Consider the following 26,137-nt stretch of genomic DNA (forward strand, 5'->3'; position numbering starts at 1 on the left):
GTAGCGCTCCCCCAAACTCTTTGTCGTGGAGAAGTGGAATGCGTTTTGGGATCCAGCCGATTTTACCTTAAAGGCACAGGCTCCATTTTCCACACGAGATGCCTCGCCTGGGTGTTTATCTGAATTTCTTCGGAGCCTGAAAGTTACGAGAAACGCCATTTGCGTATTGCGGTGTTTTTAGAACGGGAAACTTAGAGAGCTAGATAAACGTGCCAACAGGTTTTTCTGTATTTACGCTTGGCTTGCGAACAGACTAGAACCGAATTCTTTCAAGCTTGTCAACTGATTTATGGTTTGTTTTCGGAGTAGACGTGCTGATTGCCTCCTCTAATCCTGGCAGAACTCTGAATACTTAGAAACTAACTTTAAAAAGGCTTAATCGTTTCAAAAGATAATCTGTTTTATGTTAGACCCCAAAGCTACAAAACTGGGGGAAACATACCTCACCAACTCAGTTACCGAGGGCTGAAAGTTCAGTTTATGGAAGGAATCGTGTGTAACGTTTCTAAGTTACAATCCTCTGTTTTAAGTTGGGTTGGTTTTTTTTTTTTTTTTTTTTTTTTCCATTTTCTTAAAAAAAAAGGGAAGGAAGGTACGTTTGGCATTTCTCCAGCAGGGTGGGTAGGGATAAACAACTTTTTGGTGGCGTTATTTGTAATTGGATAATGAAATAAATTTAAAAGTATTATTTTGATATTTTTTCCATCAACATTAAAAAAAAAAAACAACCTCAAAGGGGCCATTTACGTTATTCCTTGAGATATCTGATACACTTTTAAAATTGTGTAAACATTAACAGGATCTTGCTGAAAGGAAGTGACAGGGCACAGATGAAGGTTTTTTTAATCAGCTCCAGGATGTCTCCAGCTAGATAGCATTCTATCATTCCAACTTACCCCCACATGGGTTTGTTTATACTGCGCTGCTTCACACCCTGAAAAATCACAAGCTTTACTAGCGCTTATGTTAATGTCGCCAAAGGAGGAACCCTCTACAAAGGAGAGAAATCAAAATCCAAGACTAGATCACACCTTTCCTTCTTGTTAATGACAAGGGTTATACAATGCACCAGAACATCAGAGACTTCGTATTGACGCCTTTGGGAATGGGATGGGTGGGATGGGGAAGGGGGGGTGTTGATTAGGATCTTAATTTTAGTAAACTATCTTGTGCAAATGACGCTTAGTTTCCTTTGTCTTACTTTAAAAAACAGTGTGGCTTCTTTCATTGTAAGGAAGAATTTATATTTTATATTTCTGCACTGGTAAAGCGTAGAATTGAATCTGTACTCAAATACAACAGCTATAAAGTACGCCCAGGACTTAGTTCTTTTGCTGCAAAATATTGTTGGGATTAATATTAGAAAAGTGAATTTTGCCTTTACAAAGGGCAAGGAATATTGCATAACTGATCACTAAGAAGCAGAATAGAATCTTAAAATATGACTGTTCTAGCTCTTACCCAGTATAGCGAAAAATGCCCAGATTGCTATAATTCCCTATAAAGTGACTAATCATGTTGAGAAATTGTGCAACCGATTTATATAGAAAGTGAGTTAAAATAAAAAGTTATGCTTGACCACAGAAGATGTTTGATTTGGGCTTTTGTAAAATAATCATTACAGGCCACAAGTTAGCTTGCTTTTCACTCTTGATTTTAGGCTCTTTTGAACCTTTCAGCTTAGGGCTGCATCTATTTCTCGAAGTTTTAGGAAGACCATTAATCATTATTTCTATTTTTTAAAAACAGCTGTATTGACATAATTACCATACCATACCAAACTCACCCACTGAAAATGTACACTTCATTATTTTTTAGTATATTCGGTGTTGTGCAACCATCAGTCTCTTTTACCATCCCTCTCAACCCCCAGCCCTAAATAACAAATCTTCTCTGCTTATTCTGAACATTTCATATAAATGGAATCATAACATCACATGGCCTTTTGTGACTGACTTCTTTCACTCAGCATAGTGTTATCAAGGGCCATCCATGTTGTAGCATGTATCAGTCCTTCATTTCTTTTCATTGCCGGGTAACATCCCACTATAGGAATATACCACATTTTCTCTCTCTTTCCATCAGTTGATGGACATTTAGGTTATTTCTAGGTTTTGGTTCTATGAAGAGTGCTGCTATGAACTTCATGTACAAGTTGTCGGTGAACATATATTTTCATTTCTTTTTGGTATATTTCTAGGAGTAGAATTGCTGGGCCACATAGTAATCCTATGTTTATGTTATGTTTTAAGAAACTGCCAGTTTTTCAAAGCAGCTGTACCATTTTACATTCCCTCCAGCAGTATATGAAGTTTCCAGTTTCTCTACATCCTTGCCAATACTTGTTATTTATCTTTTTGATTTTAGCCATCCTGGTAAATGTGAAGTTGTATCTCATAGTGGTGTTGATTTGCATTTTCCTAATTACTATGACATTGAGCATCTTTTTCACGTACCTGTTGGCCATCCATATGTCTTCTTTGGAAAAATGTCTATTCAGATTCTTTGCCCAATTTTAATTAGGTAATTTGACTTCCTATTTTTTTTTAATGTTTATTTATATTTGAGTGACAGAGAGAGAGAGAGACAGACAGACAGAGAGCATGAGTCAGGGAGGGGCAGAGAGAGACAGAGACAGAATCCCAACCAGGCTCCAGGCTCTGAGCTGTCAGCACAGAGCCTGATGCAGGGCTCAAACTCACAAGCCATGAGACCATGATCTGAGCCACCCAGGTGCCCCTTGACTTCCTGTTATTGGGATAAAAGAATTCTTTATATACTGGAGATAAGTCATTACCAGATATGTGATTTACAAATACTTTCTCCCATTCTGTGGGTTGTCTTTTCACTTTCTTGATATGGTTTGCAATTCAGAATTTTGAAATTTTGATTATTTCCAGTTCACCTTTTTTTCTTCTCTTTGTATTTTTGGAGTCTTATCTAAGAAACCATTGCCTAACCAATGTCAAGAAGATTTACACCTAAGTTTTCTTCTAAGAGTTTTATAATTTTAGCTCTTACATTTAGGTCCGTGATACATTTTTTTAAACTTTTATTTATTTATTTATTTTGAGAGAGAAAGAGTGAGAATGTACACGCTTGAACAGGGGAGGGGCAGAGAGAGGGGGGACAGAGGATCCAAAGCCGACTCTGTTGCAACAGCAGGGAACCCAGTGCGGGGCTTGAACTTGCAAACTGTGAGATCATGACCTGAGCTGAAGTCTGGCACTTAACAGACTGTGAGATCATGACCTGAGCTGAAGTCTGGCACTTAACAGACTGAGCCACCCAGGTGCCCCTAGATCTGTGATCTGTTTTAAGTTAATTTTTATGTGTGGTGTATTGTAGGGTTCTAATTTTCATTCTTTTGCATGTGGATATCTAGTTGTCAAGCACCATTTGTTGAAAAGATGACTCTTTCCCTATTGAATTGTCTTGGCACCTTGTCACAAATCAGCTGACAGTAAATGTAAGGTTTATTTCTGAACTTCTATCCTGTTGATCTACATATCTATTAATATGCTGTGCTGTCTAGATTACTATAGCTCTGCAGCAAGTTTTGAAACAGAAAAGTGTCTTCTAACTTTGTTCTTCTTTTGCAGGATTTTTTGCCATCCTAATCTCCTTGCATTTTTATATAAATCTCACATTCAGCTTGTCAGTTTCTGCAAAAAAGCCAGCTGGGAGTTTGATGGGGATTGTGTTGAATAATATTGTTCTCTTAACAATGTGAAGTCTTTCAGTCTGTAAACACGAACATCTTTCCATTTATTTAGATCTTATTTAGACCTTATTTAGATCTTATTTAGAAGTTTAGATCTTATTTAGAAATCTTCCTTAATTTCCTTCCACGGTGTTTTGTAGTTTTCAGCATAGAAGTCTTGTTCCTTCTTTGTTAAATTTATCCCTGCATATTTATTATTTTTGATGCCACTATAAATGAAATTATATTCTTATTTCATTTTGAGAACGTTGTCTGCTAGCATATAATATGCAAAAACTAATTTTTACACATTCATCTTATACCCTACAAACTTGTGGAACTCATTTTTTGGTCCCGATAGTTTTTCAGTGCATTCCTTATTATTTCTATATATAACATTTTATGTGCAAATAGAGATAATTTTACTTCTTGTTTTCCAATCTGAAGATCTTTTGTCTTCTTTTCCTTGTCTAATTGCCCTCACTCATTATACACTATCATGTTAAATACAAGTGCCAAGAGTGGACATTCTTTCTTTTTCTTTTCATATAACAGAACATTTAATTACATTGGTTTTCTATCACCACACTAGTCATTTAATAATGATTATATTGGCCATTTCCATTGGTTGGCAGGAGGCTCTTCCTCTAAAGGCTACCTTGATTTCCACTGTATCATTTTTCTGGCCAGACTTAGTTCATTTTCAGCCTGAAGAATCACTCCTATAGTTGGCCACCCTGAAGTTGGTCTTTGAATTTCTTAACACCTGATTCTGCTTTAACCATATTCAGCTTCTCAGTTGTAATCTATTCTGTATACTTTCTATATGCTGTATTTTTAGGAATTTGCTGAAGAACATTGAGAAACTTTACAATATTCTTAGCCTCTCTTGTGACTCTGACATCTAGCCAGTCCCACAAGGCTGATGGTCTTTTATAGCAAACCCACCATGACAGAGCCCAAGGGTGAACATTCTTGTCTTCTTCCTGATCTAAGGGGGAAAACAATCCGTTTTTACCATTTAGCGTCATGTTAGTTGTGGGCTTTTCATAGATGCCCTTTATCAAAAGGTTCCCTTCTATTCCTAGTTTGGGAGCATCTTTATCATGCAAGAGTCAAAGACTTTTTTTTTTTTTTTTTTTTTTTGGTGGCTCTCTTGAGATGATTGTGTGTTTTCTGTCCTTCATTCTATTAATATAGCATTAATTGATTTTCAGATGTTAAACCAAGTTTGCATTCCTGGAATAAAGCTTACTTGGGTATGGTGTATAATCCTTTTATGTGTTGCAGGATTTGGTTTGCTAGTATCTCATTGAGGACTAGATCCATTATTTCTAAGCACAGGCTAAACGGATATGTCACCAAATAGGGTGGTTTTAGTACCCTCTGGCCTCATGCCCTAGAAGCATTGAGACTTCAGTATTCCCCTCGCCACGTATAAGGCATGCTAGGTTGGACACAATAAATGTTTGTTGAATGTATGACTGAATCAATGATATTGTCAATGAACAGCCCAATTGCTTTAAGCCAATGATCATATGAATGAGAGTTATGTTTGTTTTTTACATCAAGAATTTTGTTGTTACTCTGGCTCTGTTGTCTGAAGGGTGGTATCTGAATCTAGTAGCTGTTTCTTCAGCACCCCCCCCCCCCCCCCAGGCTCCGCCTCAGCCCTTGAGTTAAAAGGGCAGAGAAAGCCACTCTTTGATTTTGGGGAGACAAAGGAATGAGTGAATAAAGTTTGCACATCGCATCTAGGCCATGATGGAATCTATATGTATTTGTGTTTCTAGGTTTTCATATTTTGGTCAGGGATTTATATTTTTTCTGCACAGAATACTTATCCATTTCTGTGTAAACCTGGATCTCTGTAAGAAGAAATCATGAAAGCAAAAAGGATAGAGTTTAATTGCCTTAATGAAAATAACATGCCACATGGTCAAAGGTCAAACTTTACAAGGTGATTCAGGCTAAAAGTGAGTTTGACTCCCCGCCCCCCCCCCCCCCCCCCCCGACCTCAGTCTCTTACCAATTATAACCTGGAATGAACAACTCTTTTCCCCCCATTTCAGACAGTTTTCGTTCAAGTATTTATCTTTATCAAAACACAAGCAAGACATCCTACATTTACTGCTCTAGAGTTTGAGCTTTTCATGTAATATAACTTCAAAATATTTCCATATCAATCTCTTTAATCTATTATTATTATTATTATTTTGAGAGAAAGCACACGCGCGTGGGTGCGGGGAGGGGCAGAGGGAGAGAGAGAGAGAGAGACAGAGACAGAGAGAACAGGGCTCACCCAAAGTGGGGCTTAAGATCACCCAGTGTGGGACTCGAACTCACAAACTGTGAGATTATGACCTGAGCCGAACTCAAATGCTTAAGGATTGATCCACTCAGGCACCGAATCTCTTTAATCTTATAAACAAGCAATTTTATAATCTGTAGGTATATAATGCTTTTTAAAAGAACTTAATGTTTTTATACTTTAGGTTTGTATTTTTAGATTGTTTTGGGGTTCTTTTATGTATGTGCTATGATGAAAAATGCTGAAATGCACATCTTTATATGAACATCTTGAACTACGTGTACCAATAAAATCCTAGAATTGTAGAGTCAAAAGATTTTTATATTTCATTTTAGTAGACTTTGCCAAATTACTCTCAAAGAGGCTGCTTAGTATATGAGAATTCCATTTTTGAACTCTTCACCAACACCACAGGAGTATCAGGGTTTCTCTTAGACCGTATAGTGCTTTGTGAGAAACTGAAGTCCCTCCCTCTGGTTGAGGCCGCCCTGCAGGCACATGATTTAACAAGTGAAGCATTAGCAGGAATTGAGTCCCAACATACCCCCTTGGCTAGATGTCCTTGTGCAGTGAACACTGTACATGACTGTACCTGACCACAATGTTATGCATAATTAATTTGCAAAAACCCATGTCAGTCGATATGCAAAAAGGGATATCTCACTTTGATTATGAGTAAAGTGGGGTATTTGTATTTCTTTTTCTCTGAATTGTTTATAGCCTTATTTTATGTTTTGTTGCAGCTTTTTGTGGAGATTTTTTTAAAGGAGATTAGCCTTGTGCTTATATTTTTCTATGTGATTCTTACCTCTTAAATTTGTTTTTTTTTCATATAAAAATTCCTGTTTTTACATAGTCAAATTTATCAATCCTTTTCCTTTTTACAAACTAAAGAGTCACGCTTTCCTTTTCTATTTTTCTTGTATTTGAATATTGGATCTCTGTAACTTATTCTGATTTAAAGTGAATGCTTTAATGATATTTTAAAACGTATGCATAGCTAAGAGCCCCATCATCAGAAAATTGAAAAAGGAAATCATAAACCTGACAAAATATTTGCATTAAATATATTGAAAACAATAATTAATATCTTTATGGACTAAGGCCCTTAAAAATCAGTAAGAAAAAGAAATCAATAAGAAACTGAACTCACTGTAGGAACTATTAAAAATTTTTAATCTCCTCACAACATCAATTTTATTAATATCCCCATTTTCCAGATGAGGAAAACTGAAGCATAAGAGTTACCTTGCCCACATTACTTAACCAAAGAAGAGACATAATTTACCAATTGGTATATGAAATAGTTTTAGCAATTCAATGAAAAAAAAAAAAAAAGAAAAGATGCTATCGATCACGTATGCACTGAGCAAGGATTAGAATGATTCTCAGATGATTGTCTTGTGATAGTTTAAATTGGTACAACCTATCAGAAGAGCAGCTTGATGATTAAAAACCTTAAAATGTGCATACACCCAGACCCAGCAGTTCCACTTTTAGGAGCATATTGTAAAGGAAATAATTACTTGCTCACTGGGGTAATGTTTATGAAAGCCAAAAATTGGAAATAGCAGTTGAACACCAAGAAATGTTTTCAGTTATGTGGGAAACAATCATGTGATGGAATAAGCTACTTAAAAATGGTGTAAAACATAATTTTGAAAAGTGATTTATATAATAAATAATATAAAAATGCAGGTTTAAAATAATGATTCTATTTTTAAAATATGTGCATGAAGACAAATCTACACAGAGAGAGAGGAAATTCATTTATGAGGAATAGTGTGGTAGCTTCTGCTTTCGTCTGCTTTGGACATGATCGTGGCCAGGGATTTCATATCCAGGGTCTGCCGGGACCTCCGCTGGAATTAAAGCCATGAGTTGCCCTGTAACCGTATTGGCTTTTCTCTAGCTGGCATGAAATCAACTCAGTTTTAAAATCATTGACCATTTTGCAGCCACTTTATTTTTTCTTGTGAATTCCATGATGAAAACAAAAATATAGGTCCTTATAGCCATCTTCTCTTGGGGGTTAATTTTCTTCTTAGTCTGTTTGATCATAATGCAAATGTCCCTCACTTGGAGAGAAAATGAGCAAAAATTTGAATTTCATTTACTTCTCTTTGGTCCACAGCTCATCAGGTCTGGTCAATGAGTAATATTCCAAATATTTTTAGCTTAAATATATTTTATCTTCCAAAGTCTGAGAGGATAACAATCAGTGGGGGAGTCAGACTTCACCTTTTGCCTACTTAATGCAGGAGGGCAGGAGATAAGGACTCTGGGTTGTTGATCCTCTAAATAAGCCTCTTTAACTTGAATAAAGGAGAAGTTCCAACACCCTTTCTGGTCTTGAGGGACTTCAGTGTAATGGGCTAACTGCCCATTCTTGGGAGTCTGTATTCTTGGGAGTAAAGATTCATATTTAGTGGGGACTCAACTTACGTAAAAGTGTTCTTGAGGTAGAAATAGTCTTAAGCAAATAAACACTTCTGGTCCACTCTCTATCCCACCGCTATCTGAGCAGGGGAACCCAAACCAAAAACAACAGTTTTTGTTCCCCAGAAGGGAATGGGCAAATAACATTGCTTTTAAAAGTTTGCTCTGTTATCGTTTATATTTGCTTATGCCTCCATTTATTTTTGTTTCAAGGGGCTGGATGTTTTTATTCATATAAACCTTCTGGCAAGTATAACATTTCAGCCATTAACACTAAGGGAATTTTGGTTGACAAAGGAGGGACTTAAGTGGTGTTTTGCTTAGGAATAACCTGGAAAGCTGTGCCGGTATGTGCTTGGTGAATATATTCCTGCAAATTGGCTCATTTTGTAAGGTGTTACTGGCACACCTGGGTGACTCAGTCGTGGACTGACTCTTGATTTCAGCTGAGGTCATGATCTGGCTCTTTGTGAGTTCCAGCCCCCCACCCCCCCCCCCCCCCCCCCCCCCCCCGCATAGGGGCTCAGCGCTGAAAGCACAGAGCCCGCTTGGTATTCTCTCTCTCTCTCTCTCTCTCTCTCTCTCTCTCTCACTCCCCCCCCCCCCCCGCCTCCCTCTCCCTCTCTCAAAATGAGTAAACATTTCTAAAAATTAAAAAAAAATGAAGTGATTACACGGAAGATTCTGTGCTGGGCCATGGGGGAAGATTCAAAGGGAAATCATACACAGCCCCTGCCCACAAGGGTCTGTGCTTAGTGGAGATGGGCAGAAAGGAAAGTGGGAGGAAAGGGACCCCTGGAGAATTGTGGGGACAAATGAGGGAGTCCAGAAAGTACAGAAGGGGGACAAGAATTCTGGCTCTGAAAGGCAAGAAGGACACAGGCGGTGGGAAGCACTGAAGGTTTTTTATCAAATGAGAGATGATTACAGCTTTGCCCCAGGGGATGAATCTGCCTGCTGAGCACGCAGTATGGATTTCCTGGGGGAGACCTCCCCACGGCCAAGAGGTCCGCTAGGATAATCCAGCAAGGTGGAGTGAACTCCCGACCTGGGGGGTGGCTGGAGAAACGGGAGCGGGGTGATGCCCACGTCTGTATCTGCAGCTCTGCTCTCACCTTGCGCTCTAGGCTCAGATATGCTAGAGCCTGTGGGGCAGGTCTGCTTGGGTCCTTAATGGGCATCCTACAGGTAAGAGGTCTAAACAGAAAGCTTGAGTTTACCAAATCCCTTCTCCCCTGAACTTTCTGCATGTCACCAAATAATACCTCCAGCCACCTCATGCATTCTAGCTGGAAGTTGAGGAGGCCTCCTTGAGTCTTCCCTTCCCCTCCTCACCGAACCATCCACGTGTCCTGTACGATTTCCTTTCCCAATGTCTCTCTAGTCCACCCACTTCTATCTTTACTGCCACCATCCAGGCCCTGACCACAGTCATTGCACAACCGTAGTGAGGTGGAGCTGGTCTCCTGCTTCTGTTCTCAGCCTTCTGCAATTCACGTTCCACACAGCAGCCAAAGTAATGTTTTAAAACATAAATCACATCACTTCCTTACTCACTGCCTTCCTGCGTCTTCCCATTGCCCTTAGAATGAAATCCAGATTTCTTACTCTGGCCCACAAGGCCACAGGATCCTCTCTGATCCTTGGCCCCTGCCCCTCCCCCACACCCCCTCGTGCCACAGTCTTACTCCCTTTTCCAGTCACCAGACAAGCCTTGCTTGTTCTTACCTGTGACTTTGGAAGTTGCTGCTCCCTCTTTGTCTGGGATGAAAGGGACACTCTCTGGCTAGCTCTTTCCAAAGCGTACTCCTTCAGTTGCCAGCTTCATGGAGACCTTCCTTGTCCAGCCCTCTTCAGAGAAGCCTGCCTAGCTCCTCAAGCCGCAGTTCTTTCTCCTTCTTTGCTTTTATCTCGCAGATAATCCTGCTTTTTTCTTTAAATATTTTTTTAAAGTTTATTTGTTTATTTTGAGTATGCCCTGCGTGCAAGCCAGAGTGGTGGGGGGGTGGGGGTGGGGAGAGGGGCAGAGAGAGAGTATCCCAAGCAGGCTCCAAGCTATTCAGCAGGGAGCCCGATGCGGGGCTAGATCTCAGGAACCATGAGATCATGATCTGAGCCGAAATCAAGAGTCAGATTCTTAGCCAACTGAGCCACCCAGGTGCCCCTATCCTGCTTCTTTACATGTTTCTTTTTCAATACCTCCTTCACTAGAACCTAGGCTCCAGAAGCTAAGGGACCTTATCTTGTTCCCTAATCTGCCTTATTCTGAGGTATATGCTTGACACAACTATTGAATAAATGAACAGCCCTTTTTGGCCAGTTCAGATATTAGTAGAGTGATAGGCATTGAGTGAAAAGTTAAGTAGTGTCCAAGAAACCTGCAGTTGTTTAAATGGATTCTTCAGTATTTACCTCCAGTCTCTAAATAGCACGCTTACTTGTTAATTATCGATTGTTCAGTTTGACACATTGTCACTGAACTCACAGTTTGGAAATTGAAGATACAGCTTCGTTTTTCACCCTTTCTCTGACCCCTGCCAACCCACTCCCCTCCATCACACATTTCCCTACTGTTCTCATCCTCCCAGCGTTCTTCCACTGTACTTTTGATTAGAACAGTATTCTGTGTAACTGTGTAAAAAGTTGATGATAGCTAAGCCTGTGGTAAACCATGATTACTTTTTCTTTCCTGCATGGCTTTTGCTTTCCTTACTGGTATTTTTGTTTGCTTGCTAAGGGTCCTGCATACTCATCCCCAAATCTTCCCCCAGTTATGTAAATCTCTTCTCGGCATGTTCAAACACTTTTGTTATTCTGTCAAGTTCATCTTGAAGAACTGTAACCAAATTGGACTGTGGCTTCCTCTAAGCTTGCTGCCTATTTCCCTGGATCTCTCTTCACATCAGGCTGGGGAGTCTTTCCACTTATGTCTGGTGTTGGATGTTTAGATTCCTAGATCAACGTCTATTTTTTTCTGGGTCTATTTCCTTATTTAGACAGAGCACACAGGTAGCTTCTTGAGAAAAGCTCATGGGGCATGGTTTTTTTGAGACCTACTATATAAGAAGGCATCTTTATTTTGTCTTTCTACTTGCTCAGTAGCTTGGCTGGGTCGTAAGGCAGCGAGGCAAACTTAACTGTAATACATAAAAATATCCACTGCCACTTATAATTAATCACCATTAACATTTTCTCTTCATGTAGATTAATTTTTTTCTCTTCAGCAAATAGTTTTGAATTAATTGCAAAAGACTTTCTTGAACAATTGTCACACGAGAACTCAACTTTGACGTGCTCTTGTTATTATAGTCTAAAAAAATATTTTATGAAAGTTTAATGTTTTATAGTTGAATGGACTAATTTAAAAATATGTTTACTGAGGTAATAATGATATTTCACAGACTTGCCTGATTGTGAGAATCACTTAGTATGCTTGGGAAAAATACTCTGTTCTGGGCAACATATTCTAGAATAGCAAAATCCATCTTGGAGTGGGGTCTCAGAATCTGCATTTTGAGCAAGTATTCCAGAAGGCTCTTAATGTGAGAAACATCCTCTGGAGGTTAGCAGTGTCTTAAAAAATGGCTTCAGATGAAGACTTTCTCTTCATTAACAATGTGTGACTTCTCTTGACGTGAAGTAGAGGTTACAAAATGTCCAGTTCAAACACACTGATGTTCTGTACCCAATGCCTTGATAAATTTGGTCATTAATATGTCCTATTCCTGAGCAAGTATTCCCATTGTCAAGGACAATTTTGGCAAAATCACGTTGCCAGAAGTTTTTTTGCTCTTACATACATTTTGCTAATACTACAGACTGCAAAATAATTCGTTTCCCGCAAGAGTTGGGTTTCAGGTAAATACAGTTACATTCAAAGGGAAAGAAGCTGTCTGTAGAATGGCAATTGCTGTTTAAGGAAAGGACCCAGAACTTTGAGTCGGTTGCCTTTTTAGGAAGACACCTGTAAACTTCATTGGAGGTGGCTGTGTGCTAATTAAGGAGGAACCAAAGCGACAGAGCAGGGGCTGGATTAGAACAGGTGTTTAATAATGCGTGGGGTGGACTGTAAGAAAGATTTTAGTCAAATACATTTTCTAAAAAGGAGGCCAAGACCTTTTCTCTTTTAGAAATGTGGGCAGCAAATCCTGAAAACTTCAAAAGGAAGCAATCATTTATTTAGAAATTCTTTTCATATGTTCCTTTTGGAAACGTTTGACTCTTTATTTTTGCCTGTTTGTATTTCAGGGGTCTTTTCCTTTCAACGATGTGCCTATTTTGCAGTACATTGCCCAGTGTGAAGTAAATTCCAGTCTTAATTGGGGTCTCTTACAAGCTTTTTCTGAAGGGTTTCTGAGCCTCCCCCGGGAAAGGCCACTGTTTGCCCAAGGTGTTCTGAGGAGGGCCTGCTGAGCATTGCCCTGGACCTTCCTTCCAGAATAAAAATGTTTCTGACCACACAGCTGGGTAGCCCACAGGACTGAGAAGGGCAACGTGACAGGATGATTCAGGATCGCAATTGCCGATTTCATCTATTTAAAGGGATTCTGTGTTTTTCAAAATTTCTTCTACATCTGTGAAGTTAACTTGTGCTGACCTGCCAGGCTGGAGGAGACAGCTGAGGATGGAAACTTGGAATAAGCCAGAACGAGTTAACTGAGCTCATGTTGAATGTTCTGTGTGCCTAACAGAGCAGTGTTTCATTTTCCTCAAGTCTACTAAAATGGAATTATATACATATGTGCGCAACTAGTGTTCTGTCGCTTGGAAAGTACTTGGCTGCCAGTTTTTTAAAGAAAACATGAAAAGAATAAAATCAAACTGGAGATTTTTAAGAAGGATCTAGAACTGCACACTTAAAAAAAACCCGAGTCCCCTTTAGTCATCAGACCACGGAATGTCACAACACACGGACACCTCATTTTTCAAATGATGGTGTTTTAATTAATAAGGCCATTATAAAATGATCCTAGCAGAAGCCTTTAAAGAACTTTTCTTTTCCCCTCTGTTAGGCAGGGCGGGGTAGAGATGGGGTTGAAAGCTGTGTGACATTTTCACTTTACCTTCAGTGTACGAATAGACTCCGTAACAGATAAGAGGAAAAGTCTGTATTAGTTTGCTATGGCTACCATAACAAATTACTACAGACTGGGTTGGCTTCAACAACAGAATTTCATTTTCTCACAGTTCTGGAGTCTAAGAACTCACTTAGCACTTAGAAGTCCAAGATCAAGGTTTGAATTCTTCTAAGGTCTCTTTCCTTGCCACTTTCTCCCAGTATCCCCATATGGTCTGTGAACCCACACATCTATCCAGTCTTACTGTCTTTCAAGGACACTGGTAATTGGATTAGGGCCCACACATATGACCTCATTTTTAAAGACCTTCTATCCAAATACAGTCACATTCTGAGGTACTTGGAATGAAGACTTCAATATTTGAATTTGGGGGGACAAAATTCAGCCATTGCCATTATCCTTCAAACAAGTTTACAAACTGAGATCCATTCACAGTGGCCCATAAACACATTGGATCCATTGTCTTTTTTTCTGGTTTCTTCAATTGCACTTCTTAACAGACTATAGCTTCTTTCCTGCTCGTCTTCAACGATGCTACATATTCGGTTAGACATGGCCGGAGTAAGAGGATGCATCGAAGGTGTTTTTTGGCAATGGCAGCCAATCAGTGTCACTAGGCAGTGCCACTTAGGAGATAAGGCATGGAATATAAAGAGAATAAGTGGTAAAATTAGAAAATAGTCTATGTGAACACTGTGTTTCTGCCATACTTGTATAAGAAATAATTACCTTGTGAGTGGAGTACCAAATTGAGTAATGCTAAGAAAAAAAATGCTTATGAAGATGCTAATCCAGTGTGGTCAGCAACTATATAAGTACCACCTGACTAGTTTTTTATAATCTTCTTTGAGATCCCTGAATGTGAGGCACACTATTTAGAGAAATGCTTTATTCCCAAATGTCACTACATATATATATTCCTCTTTTCTGTGTTTGATTTTTTTTCTTACTCTGTATGCTTTTATTATCTTAGATGTGTTTGATATCCCGCAGAGTGACATGTTTCTTCACAAAAAGATGCTAAAATAAGAAATAAAATGAATAGGGATGCTAAAGAAAGATAGTGTTAAAACACCTGTCAAAGTAGAGCCAGAGCAAGAATGTTCTTGCCAGAAAATGCAGCAGCCCCATTGAATCAGGTTGGTAATTCAAGGATGATTCACATGTGACTAAACACATTTATATTATGTCCCATACACTTTGCAAAGCACCTAGCCAGCTTTCAATAATGGCTTCCTATCTCTTGCTGAATTTCACAGGAAACTCTTCACTGGGATGGACAGACTGGGTGGACTTATTCGTCTTGTCACAAGACATGAAGATAGTGCTTCAAAAACACACCCACTTCCTTGAGGTCCCAAATTCTTTAATTTACTTGGAACAGGTCCCTCGAGCCCTGTAAACACACCAGTAAGATGGGTGTGTCAGAATCCTACGAACCTAGATTCTCCCTTAAAAGGGTTTAAAACTCTCCAGTCACCTAAGAGATTACTGTGTTTAATTTTTTGGCCTCTTTTGGAGCAGGAGTTTCCTAAAAGTAAGTTAGACCTTGAGATGGCTGAGATACGAGGCATTCCTAAGAAGCTGCATGCCAGATCCAATAATCTTTTGGGCCCTGATCTGAATCTAAATGGTGACGGAGTAGGAGTTGGGATGTGCAGGAATTTTCAGTTAAACTCCACACCCGTTGGTTGTGATCCTGTCACTTTGGTTTTTTAACGTAGCAGATCAGAATAGGCCAAACACTCATTCTAACAACGTTTGCAAGTCACAGAGTAATGGTGTACTTCCAAGTGAGAACATTTCAATGGGATTCAAGCTCGGCATTTCAGATTCAAAGCTCAGTATCCTAGGGTCTAAAGATGAAGGCTTACTATACACAATGGAAATAACTAATAAGGATTTAAGGAATAATGACTTATGGTGTTGGTAGTGCCATTCCTACGTTGTTTTCATTGCTGGGTATCTCGTCCCAGGGGCAAAAAGAAAGAGCATAAGGTTCCTGTTAGATCGCAAAAAGGGGATGGTGCAGAATAAACAGAGGTCCCCTTGACTGTGATTTCTTAGCCAGACCAGTAGATGATGATTCTCAGTAAATATGAGTCCTTCAGGACTTAGGAACTATGTTGAACTTAAAGGTGGCCTTAACACTAAAGAATCTGAGGTTAACAGAGTCATGAAACGGAACTTTTTTTTTTTCTCCTCAGATTTTGACATTAGGCATATTTGGAAACAGGAGTAAAACGCAACTTCCTGTGTTTGGCCACTATAGCAACACTTCTTAAACAGCACAGACTTAAAAAAAAAAAAAAAAAAAAAACTAAAGGCAACAACAACGTGTAGCTCAACTAGGTGTAGACAGTTCACTAAGTGAATTTTCGACATGGTTCAGTAAGGATTCACCAAGTAAACAACAGGTCTTTTGAATAAAATAGGTTCTTTTGTTTTTAGTTTTTCACTTTACTTTTTTATTTTTTGCAGGTACAAGCGTAAAAATAAACTGTGCAACTTCCCAGCTGGTGGGAAATAGAGCCAAATCCAGTTCTAGTGATTCTCTCCCAGTCTTGTAGGTGATGTCAACCTTCTTGCTCTGTGACTCCCCCCAGGGCACTTCTGCTGTGGGCTGATGGCAGTTTCCCTTGGGTGCATGCTGGTTCTCTGCAGCTCTCAGCAATTGTCCTGAGACCAGTGGAGAACACAGGTGGCTCTGTGCAGGAGTCCATTTTGTACAGGGTGTTTTTGTTTTTCTGGTGCCCTCTGGAAGACCTGGAAAATAGTTTTCAAAGACATTTCACTCTCCCAGTTGCTCCAAATTGTAAATAACCCACTTTCTATGATTTATTCTCCTCAAAACCTTTTAAGAGTCCCCTTTCCACTTGATTGTGTAGGAGGAGGGAAAAAAGTAGTGGAAGACCTTCACCTTTCTTGAATATTGGTGACTCAGTACGACCCTTTGCGGGTATTTTTTCTGTTAACCCTAGCAACAACCCAAATGGTAAATTGTATTATCCCCTTCTATGGTTGAGGAAGAGACTATGAACAAGGTTGAATGACCTTGCCCAAGATTACCAGCTAGGAAATGGAAGAACAGATTATTAAATTCAAGTCTTTCTGAGCCCAAGGCCCATGTTTTCTCTCAGTGGTACTTATAGGTCTATGTTTATACTTAAAATGATTTTCTTTGTCTCTTCCTTCCTTCCTTCCTTCCTTCCTTTCTTTCTTTCTTTCTTTCTCTCTCTCTCTTCCTTCCTTCCTTCCTTCCTTCCTTCCTTCCTTCCTTCCTCCCTTCCTCCCTCCCTCCCTCCCTCCCTCCCTTCCTCCCTCCCTCCCTTCCTCCCTTCCTCCCTTCCTTCCTTCCTTCCTTCCTTCCTCTCTTTTAGCATATACTAGATGTCACCAGGGTGCCAAATAAGCTAAAGAGTAAGACAAAAGAAAACATTTTTGTGCTTCTCTGGGAGCTTTAATATAGAGCACGGTAAGAGCCACTCATCTCCCCATTTGTGTTTGCTCCCCTTAAGATACTGGTATAACAGGAGACATTTGATTCTCCTTGAAAGGTGAGGTTGAAAGGTGAGATAGGAGAGGTGGTATTTTCTGTTTAGAATGGAACAAAACCTTGCTGCTGCTGCTTGCCAGTCTTAAAAATGATTCCTTAGTCATTGAGCACATTACATTGTGTGGTCAGCTCTCTGCCACCACAACGCTGGGCTGCTGTGTGAAGGGCCTTGTAGCTCTATCAGTTTCTGATGTAGTTAGTGAGGCAAACATCTGAAGTATCAATACAGGGCTAAACCTTCATAATGTTATATTTTGACAGAATTTGATCTCAGGTTAAAAATACGGCTTTAGGGTTTTCTGTGTGGTTTCATGTTTTCTAAGAGATTCAAATTCTCACATGGAATGCCCAAAAAGAATGGAAAAACAAATGCAGTTTGGACTTAGTGTCAGTATAGTGGGACAAGGTGCCTTTCCAGTTTCTTTACCATGAAACTAAATTGGCTTTCTGACTCTTCCAGTTAGGAGAAAGAAAGTGAAGACTGAGGAAACATCTGAATTGCCTAACGTGTTTAGAGAGAAGGAAGAAGGAAATGTCAGTGTGGGGTGTGTGGAGGGGTAGCTCGTGAAAACATTAATTTTCGCCACTCGCTGCTATCTAAAAATACAAAATTCTTCAAAGATTATTTCACGTATAAATCATTACAACTGTTTCTTTTTCAGTTGTTTGTCTTTGATGGATTGTCATTTTAAAATTACACAGTAAGCAGCAAGTAAGGCTTTGTTCACCTGAAAAATTTGTCAACAATGTCTGTACCATTCTTATGAGTGTTAATCATCCTTCCTGCTGGCTTTGATATTTTCTCAATTTCAAACTTTAGTGTTTGTTATGTTATCTTTCAAAATATTTGGAGCTCTGCAGGAAGGCCCTGTTGGAAACAGTTTCCTCTGTGTGAAAAATCTGAAGACCTGTTAAAATAAATCATAGCCTAGTTAGGCCAGGCCTTGTACATGATTAACAAACATTTGTCTACGACTTAGTTATTTGTTTTGTAAATATTTAGTAAGTACCTTCTGTGGCCTTGGGTACAGGGTGGGGGTCCCACCAGGAATAAAACTCTTTTGGTGTCTGTCCTCATGGGACTCATGATCTAGTAGGGAGCACTATTCCTTTTTCTTCATGTACTTGCTCCCTGAAGAGACCATCTTTTTTTTTTTCCCCCTACTCGCTTAAGAACAACAACAATTAAAAGTTATTTTTATGGCTTCTGGAAAAGTTGATGAATTGCAACTAGCTACTTCTGAAGTTCGGTCATGGGCTTTTTTTTTTTTTCATCATTCTAGTACACATCGAACATTCCTTCAGGCCAGCATTGCAAATCTTAATAAAAATTATATCAGAGAAGAATTTTGGAATAAGCAGGTTGGCTTGATGGGGGCCCTCACTGGATTCAGAGGCTTTCCTTGCGGCGTTGTACCCACATCCCGCCAGAACAACTCGTTCTCGAGAATGCTTGCTTGCCACACATGGCGTTTTAAAGACAGAAACCAAAATAGAACATCTTGTAAGTGGGAGATCCTTAGTGACTGTATGGGAGAAAAAACTAAAATCAGCCCTAAAGGCATCATTACTATAAAATTATTTTTTAAAAAAACAGCTAATGGAATTCTCTCCCCTCCCCCCTGCCCCCAATCCCTTCCTGTCTTTCTCTGTCTCTAGAGAATTAGGTGTACAAACTAAGGAATGTTAATCCGTTGCTTTTCAGTGACTTTTAAATGGTTTCCTGCCTAATTTGGACAGGGTATTTCTACCTTTTAAGCAACGTTATGAAACTAGACTAAATCTCCATAACCCTCAAACGGCCTTGCCTTGAATTTTAACACAGAATGTAGAGAGTATTTCATGCCATGCCTGTCCCAAGAACTAATGCTCACCTGCCACAGTCTGGGCCCCTCTAGCCACTTACTTCCCCTGTGCTCTCACTGTGTGCCATGTTTCTGTTTTGGAATAATGGCTACTTGAATAATGTCAGCCCATCTCATAGACTGTAGGCCTCCTGAGGGCAGAGTTGCAATCCATTTTGCTCACCATTATAGTCTCAGTGCACTGCCTTGTCTGTAACAGTTGCTAAATACATTAATTGTGAATGAATGACTATATTCTACAATGCACAGGGTTTTTGACATCCTCATCTTTTTGTAGACCTCTCCTTCCTCCTTTTTTTTTTTTTTTTTTTTGTGTGTGTCTGAAACCCACCTCTCCTTGGCAACACTTCCGTGGTAACTCTGTGATGGAGGTTCTGCTCTGCCTCACCCCTCACCCTTGACATTTGATCCACTCCCGACTGCCATTCCTGCCTGCCTGGCTTCCAGTAGTGCGTGTATTCTCGCTTGAAGTGCGTGCTATCCTGTGGAGTTCCTCTTCACGTCTCTGGTACTGTCACATCCTGACTCCTAGCTCACTTCCTCACATTCATCAAATGAGGGTCAGGCTCTCCTTCTCCACCTGGAGTCTCCTTATCCTGGATGAAGGAGAAGCCCATCCCCGCGTGGCTAGTCAGCGCGCTCTTAGATTTCCACACTCTCTCCCTTTAGGCTCTTTCCCCTCGGTCCATAAACATGCCAGAGTATCCCCCACACTTGGTGATTTTAAAACAAGTAAACTAAACTTTTTCTCAGTATAAGAGAAGTCCAAGGTTCTTCATTACGTACAGCCTACTGCCTTCTAAATGTAATCATTCTCTAGGAGTTTACCTCTGGCCCTCCACTGCCGCTTTTGTTTGGAAGACTCCCCCAGATAACTTCAACATCGACTTCCCGCTCGTGTGCCAATAGTGTATTTCTGACTGTCTGCTGGCCATCTTCCCTTGAATGTCCTGCCAACACCTGAAGTTCATGGTGCCTGAACACAAGCCATAGGTCTTTCTCCAAGTCGCCTCTTGACATTCCACCACACCTCAGAGAGGTTCAAGCTGTAGAATTCTTCGTGACTTCTCCAGATAGTTCCCCTGTCTCCTCACTTCTTTTTCCTCAGTGTCCCTTGGATCCATTTATCATTTCTAATTCATTTTCACTGCTCTCCAAGTTCAGATGCCTGGTTGTTGCAGTCACCTCTTAACTGAACTACAAGGATATAAATCTGGGAGCCCTGGGGATTCTTTATGACGTAAATTCTCCTCCCAGCAAGGCTGCCTGACACCGTATAAGCCTGTAGGTTTCATTTCTGCCTTGGGTAGATAGTCCAGAATTCTGCATGTGGCCACTGTTCTCTTCACAGATACCAGCCTTGGTGACTTGGTGTGACTGTTAGGATGTTGGACTATAGACAGAGTTATCACATTATATGTAGATTTTCAAGGCTCTTATTTCCTCACCAGCTTTTTAACCTAAAGATATTGGCCCAAATTTAATGGGTTATTTTATTAATACTTCTGTTACATTCATTCACAATGGGGAATTTTTCATAATTTTGCTCAGTCAGGATTTAGCCGCTTACTTAATAATTACGAAATTTCATTTGATTTGGTTTTATACCTTATACATAAGGTCTGCCAGTTTCTCCCCTTAAATTTCATCCTTTTAAAAATTTTTTTTTAACGTTTATTTATTTTTGAGACAGAGAGAGACAGAGCATGAATGGGGTAGGGTCAGAGAGAGAGGGAGACACAGAATCCAAAACAGGCTCCAGGCTCTGAGCTGTCGGCACAGAGCCCGACGCGGGGCCCGAACTCACGGACCGTGAGATCATGACCTGAGCTGAAGTCGGACGCCTAACGGACTGAGCCACCCAGGCACCCCAAGTTTCATCCTTTTTAAAAAAATTTTTTTTTTTTTTTACATTTATTTGTTTTTGAGAAACAGAGTGAGACAAAGCGTGAGTGGGGGAGGGGCAGAGAGAGAAGGAGACACAGAATCTGAAGCAGGCTCCAGGCTCTGAGCAAGCAGTTAGCACAGAGCCTGATGCGGGGCTCGAACCCACAAACTGTGAGATCAGGACCTGAGCCGAAGTCGGACGCTCAACCGACTGAGCCACCCAGGCGCCCCCCCTTAAGTTTCATCCTTATGCCTATGCTCAGCAAACCGAGTGGTCATTATCTTTAACATAGAGGAAGTGAAATTCTCTTGGTTGGTGGTTTGCCCACTGGAGCTGTGTCAACCTTTTCTTCATTTTATTTTATTTATTTATTTTTTTTTTTATTAAAATTTTTTTTTTTTAACGTTTATTTATTTTTGGGACAGAGAGAGACAGCATGAACGGGGGAGGGGCAGAGAGAGAGGAAGACACAGAATCGGAAGCAGGCTCCAGGCTCTGAGCCATCAGCACAGAGCCCCACACGGGGCTCTAACTCACGGACCGTGAGATCGTGACCCGAGCCGAAGTCGGACGCCCAACCGACTGAGCCACCCAGGCGCCCCAACCTTTTCTTCATTTTAACAAACACAGTATAATCTCCACACGCCATGACCTGCTCCCCACTCAGACTCGGGAGTTATAGGAGATGATTAGGGTAGGGGAAGGAAGGTAGAATGTTGATTGCTTCCTTTTTTCTTATTTTTCACTTCTGCAGCAGCATTCTTGCTGTTCCCAAGTAGAGCCATCAAATCTGTTCATCGTACTCTTTGCTTATTGTGATACCAGTGGTATTTGAAACTTGAAACGCATTTATTTTACACTAAAAGTGATTTTCCGTTTGCAAAGTGATCCTTGTTCTACTCAATCACGTTTCTTCAGGGCCCCAATACAAGTGATATTATTTAATCTGTTAAATATCCTGTAGCAAGTCTAGGGGATGTTGTGCATGTCAGAGCATGAGGATGTCATACAGCTGCACAAACATACTCATTCTTCAGGCCTATCGGCCACAAGTTTAAGCTCTGAAATTCTTTGTCAGTGCTTGCAGACAGATGGAAGTCTTTAGTAGCTTTTCCCCGTGGGGGTTTAAAAATAATGGCTGCCTGTATTAGAAAAACAAGTTAAAAAACTGATGATATCAAATTCCTAAAACTAATACTATGATAAATAAGGATTATGGGCAATCAGAAGACCATAGTTAGTATCAGTGAAGAGCACACTCTGTCTGCAACCAGCATGAACTTACCCGGGAAGACATTGGGATTGTTTCAGAGACAAAACAGTACCTGCCGTCATCCTTTGGAATAGTCCAGGGAAGCAGCCAGAGGTAGAACTGAGTTATTGTTCGTTAGGGTTTATGTCTTGCCTTCTCTTAAACTAGCTCTCCGTTCCCACCTATGTCCCTCTGTTCCATTTTGTACAAAGGATACTCTTGGAGGCAAACTATTTCCTTTAAAGCCCAAATACCAGCTTTGTGACCTTGGACACATTACTTGGTTCTCTCTGGGCTTTACCTTCCTTATTTATAAAGGGGGAATGCTAATAGCACCCGCTTCACAGGGTTGCGTTGGCAGTTAATGAGGCAATATTCATAAAGCACTTAGAACTGGTCTTAATGTGGCCTGAAAGATCGATACGTTCAGCACAAATCAGTATGAGAATCGTAGCGTTTTTCAAGTTGGAAAGGAGCCTAGAGATCATGTAACTTAGTCTCCTGATTTCAGCAATGAAATACTGGGGTGCCTGCCGAAGGTCACAGGGCTTGGGACCCAACCCTCTTCTTCACTTACAGTTAGTTAACCATTGCGGTTGGATCGTTGAAACCCAGAACGTTAACTGAAATTTATTGTCTTTTCTAATTCTGCACTGTCTTTGCTTTTTGTTCTGCAAAAAGAGTCTTAATGCCCTTTTAGAGCTACCAGGAGGTGCTTCCGGCTCCCCAGTCATATTCCAAGGAGGACAGGATCACGGAGTGGGGACAAAGGCCTGCACATGACCTAGATTATGTCTTTGCCATTAGTTAATGATTTGGAAAGCCACATAGTCTTCCTAGGTCTCAGTTTTTTCACACATAGGTTTTTAATATACATAGGATAACGTAGAACTCCTGTGTTAAACACAGCTGTAGTTCCCAGAACGAACACTGTTGTACTCAAGTGTTTCTGTGGATTGCATAGCTCAGAACTGCTGCATACCCTAATATGCAGAGTAAAAATAAACACAAAGCTGTCATTATTTCCAGAAAATACACTGCTTCTCCACCTTTAATCTTGCATAGGGGATCTTCCAATTTAGCGGTTTCAGGTCCATCTCAAAAAGATAGATTAGCTTTCCCGCAGATCTGGTAAAGGAAAGGAGGTGCTATTTGCGTTTTCCACATAAAGAAATTAGTAATGATATCCTTATACATAGAAGAGCTTTGCATAAAGCTCGTCATTGTCAAGGGCTCTGTCGTCTTGGGTCTTGCTAAGATAGCACATTTCCATTTTGTGGCTAGGTAGCTTTGCTTTGGATAGCTCATGTATTTAGATGAATGTCACAGACATAAAGTTCAGTGAAAAAGGACAGACACGAAAGAGTAATGCTGCATAATTCCACTAAGTTGAAGTTCAAGAATAGATAACACCAATCAGTGGTAATAGGGGTTAAAACAGGGGTTATTTGGGGGATGGGAGAGGATGGGTATTGACTGGCAAGAAGCACAAGAAAGGTTTTCGGGTCTGGAAATGATTCTAGACTTTGATCTGGATGGTGACTGCTTATGCAAATTCTTTTCCTGCCTGTATGTGTACCTAAAAATTATTTTGAAAGAGCTCCATAGTATTAATTTGAATGACTAATCTTACTCCAGGTCCCTTGACATAACATTATAGCTTCTGGAAATTGGCAAATACAGGGTCAAGTTATGAGAGCAGTCTTCCTCCAGGGGGATTAATATTCCTTCTTTTTCCTCTATTGATAGCAGCATTTTTCACATTCTATTCTTTTTCTTTAAATATAATTTCTTGTTTACATTCTATTCTTTTTGCTCTAAATGGGTTTTAAAAGATGATGGCTAAATAATTTAAAAACTATTTTTAGCCATGATCACTACCTTAATGTTGATTATTTTTTTAAGCTGTCAGCCGATGAAAAGCAATTTTTTCCCCACACCAATCAAGATCTTTTCTAACTCTAAAATTGCATTATTCTATGATTTTAAGTAATGGTATATACATTGATATACAGAAAGTTCACTAATTCTCTAGTTCCTTTGTAAAAATTTTCACGTTTAACCATTTCACATGTTCAGACATGACCTTATAAGTTTGCTTTCGTTTTTTTCCCATAAAGACATACCATGGGTCTATTCTGAGCAGAGCAGAATGGCAATGAGAACGTTTTTCTTGGCTTTACTTTAAAAGGTCAGCCATCCTTTCAGGCCGTTCCCTCCTTGATTTCCACCAAAATGTCTACTGATCTTTTTTGGTCCCTGGTCAAATCTCTTACTCCCTGTGAAACAGTCCCCATCACCTCAGTCAGCGTTTACTGCTCCCCTCTGGGCTCCCACGTTTGGGCTCTGCTTCCTTGTTACACTGCCTCCCCACCTGCTGGCATAGCTGAGCACTGATCACACCTGCTTCCCCAGCCATCCTGCAGGCTCCATAAGGGTGAAAATCCTGTCTCACTGTGATCTCCCAGGACCTTACGTGGTGGGTTCTATAGCCCCGAGTTAAAGCAGGCCTTGCCATGCCGTGGTGAAGCGGCTGTCTCTGCCTAAAATCCAAGCCCCGCCACCCACACAAGTGTGTCACGTGAGGAAGACACTTACTCATTATCATACACACACACACTGCCAAATACTGAGCTAGATATTTAGTCTCTGGGAATCTCACCTGTCTCATCTCCAAAGTGGGACTAATAATAATCTCTGTCTCAGAGCTCTTGTGAGAATTAGCATGAGCAGGTGCAGGTAAAGTACTCAGCACAGTGCCTGGCACGCAGTAAATGCTCAGTGAATATTACTGATTATCAGTTAGTGCTGACTAATTCTTGCTTGCAGGAGGGGATGAAACTCATGGCGGGTCAGTGGCTGGTTCTTGCGGGGTACCTGTTCATCAGCCCTTTCACACCGGCATGAGCTATGGGATTTCTGTTCCTGAGTTGTGCCGTTCGCTCTTGTCCCATCCCCAGGAGTGCAGGGGAAAAAATGGATAAGAAATACATCCTCGGTTGTCATGAAAGAAGTTTCAGTTCTTTAAATCTACTTTGATTCCCAAATAAAATTCTATTATTGAAAACAGTTCAGCTTTAATGATTTAAAAATAAAGAACAAAGAACTTTTTATTCCCAGATTTGTCATTCTATGTTAGCAGTACATGATTCTAATCCCAGCATGGTGTGTGTGTGTGTGTGTGTGTGTGTGTGTGTGTGTGTGTGAGAGAGAGAGAGAGAGAGAGAGAGAGAGAGAGAGAGAGAGAGAGTATTGGGGGTATGTTTGGATCTCCTCTCTCTGTATGGCCTCGCAGTAAGTGGGAGTGGATACTTCTGACACCATTTTTCAAGTCCCATTATCTACCCTTTTGAAATATGTTGAGTATCAATTACCTTATTTGGGTCTATTGTGTGCTTAAAAAGTGCTGAAATAGCAATTTAATGGCCTGTAAATACCTCTTAGTGATAAAATACTAGGAATTGAAAATATTGATAAAAAGAGATTTTAAAGAGAAAGATGGGCAATCCTAAAGCATAGTAACTTCCACAACTCCTTTGTGCAGAAATTTTTACTGTTAGTAAAAGGCAGTACCCTCTAAGGTCTCCCTACAGCTGATATCCTCACCCTTAAGCAGCTCTTAAATCCTCACCCTCATGCACCTCCATGCTAGCTAATGCCACATTTATAAAAATGAATGCTTTATGGCACAAAAACAGACACACAGATCAGTGGAACAGAATAAAAAACCCAGACATGGACTCACAACTATATGGTCAACTAATCTTCAACAAAGCAGGAAAAAAGACAGTCTCTTCAACAAATGGTGTCGGGAAAACTAGATGGCTACATGTGAAAGAATGAAATTAGACCACTTTATTAGACCATACACAAAAGTAAATTCAAAATGGATGAAAGACCTAAATGTGAGACAAGAAACCACCAAAATCCTGGAGGAGAACACAAGCGGCATCCTCTTTGACCTTGGCCATAGACACTTCTTACGCAACACGTCTCCAGAGGCAAGAGAAACAAAAGCAAAAATGAACTACTGGGACTTCATCAA

The 26,137-nt window shown here is 40.2% G+C and overlaps 1 protein-coding gene and 1 pseudogene across 6 annotated transcripts in view; one reads left to right on the forward strand and one right to left on the reverse strand.

The window, feature by feature from the left end:
• The window catches only part of PHACTR2 (phosphatase and actin regulator 2), a 273,426-nt gene that overhangs the window by 138,635 nt on the left and 108,654 nt on the right, over window positions 1–26,137 (forward strand). The gene's annotated exons all lie outside the window — the stretch shown is intronic.
• LOC132666349 (NADH dehydrogenase [ubiquinone] 1 alpha subcomplex subunit 5 pseudogene) lies at window positions 4,310–4,654 on the reverse strand (annotated as a pseudogene).

The sequence above is a fragment of the Panthera onca genome, chromosome B2 (genome assembly GCF_046562875.1).
Source record: "Panthera onca isolate mPanOnc1 chromosome B2, mPanOnc1 haplotype 2, whole genome shotgun sequence".
Lineage (NCBI taxonomy): Eukaryota > Metazoa > Chordata > Mammalia > Carnivora > Felidae > Panthera > Panthera onca.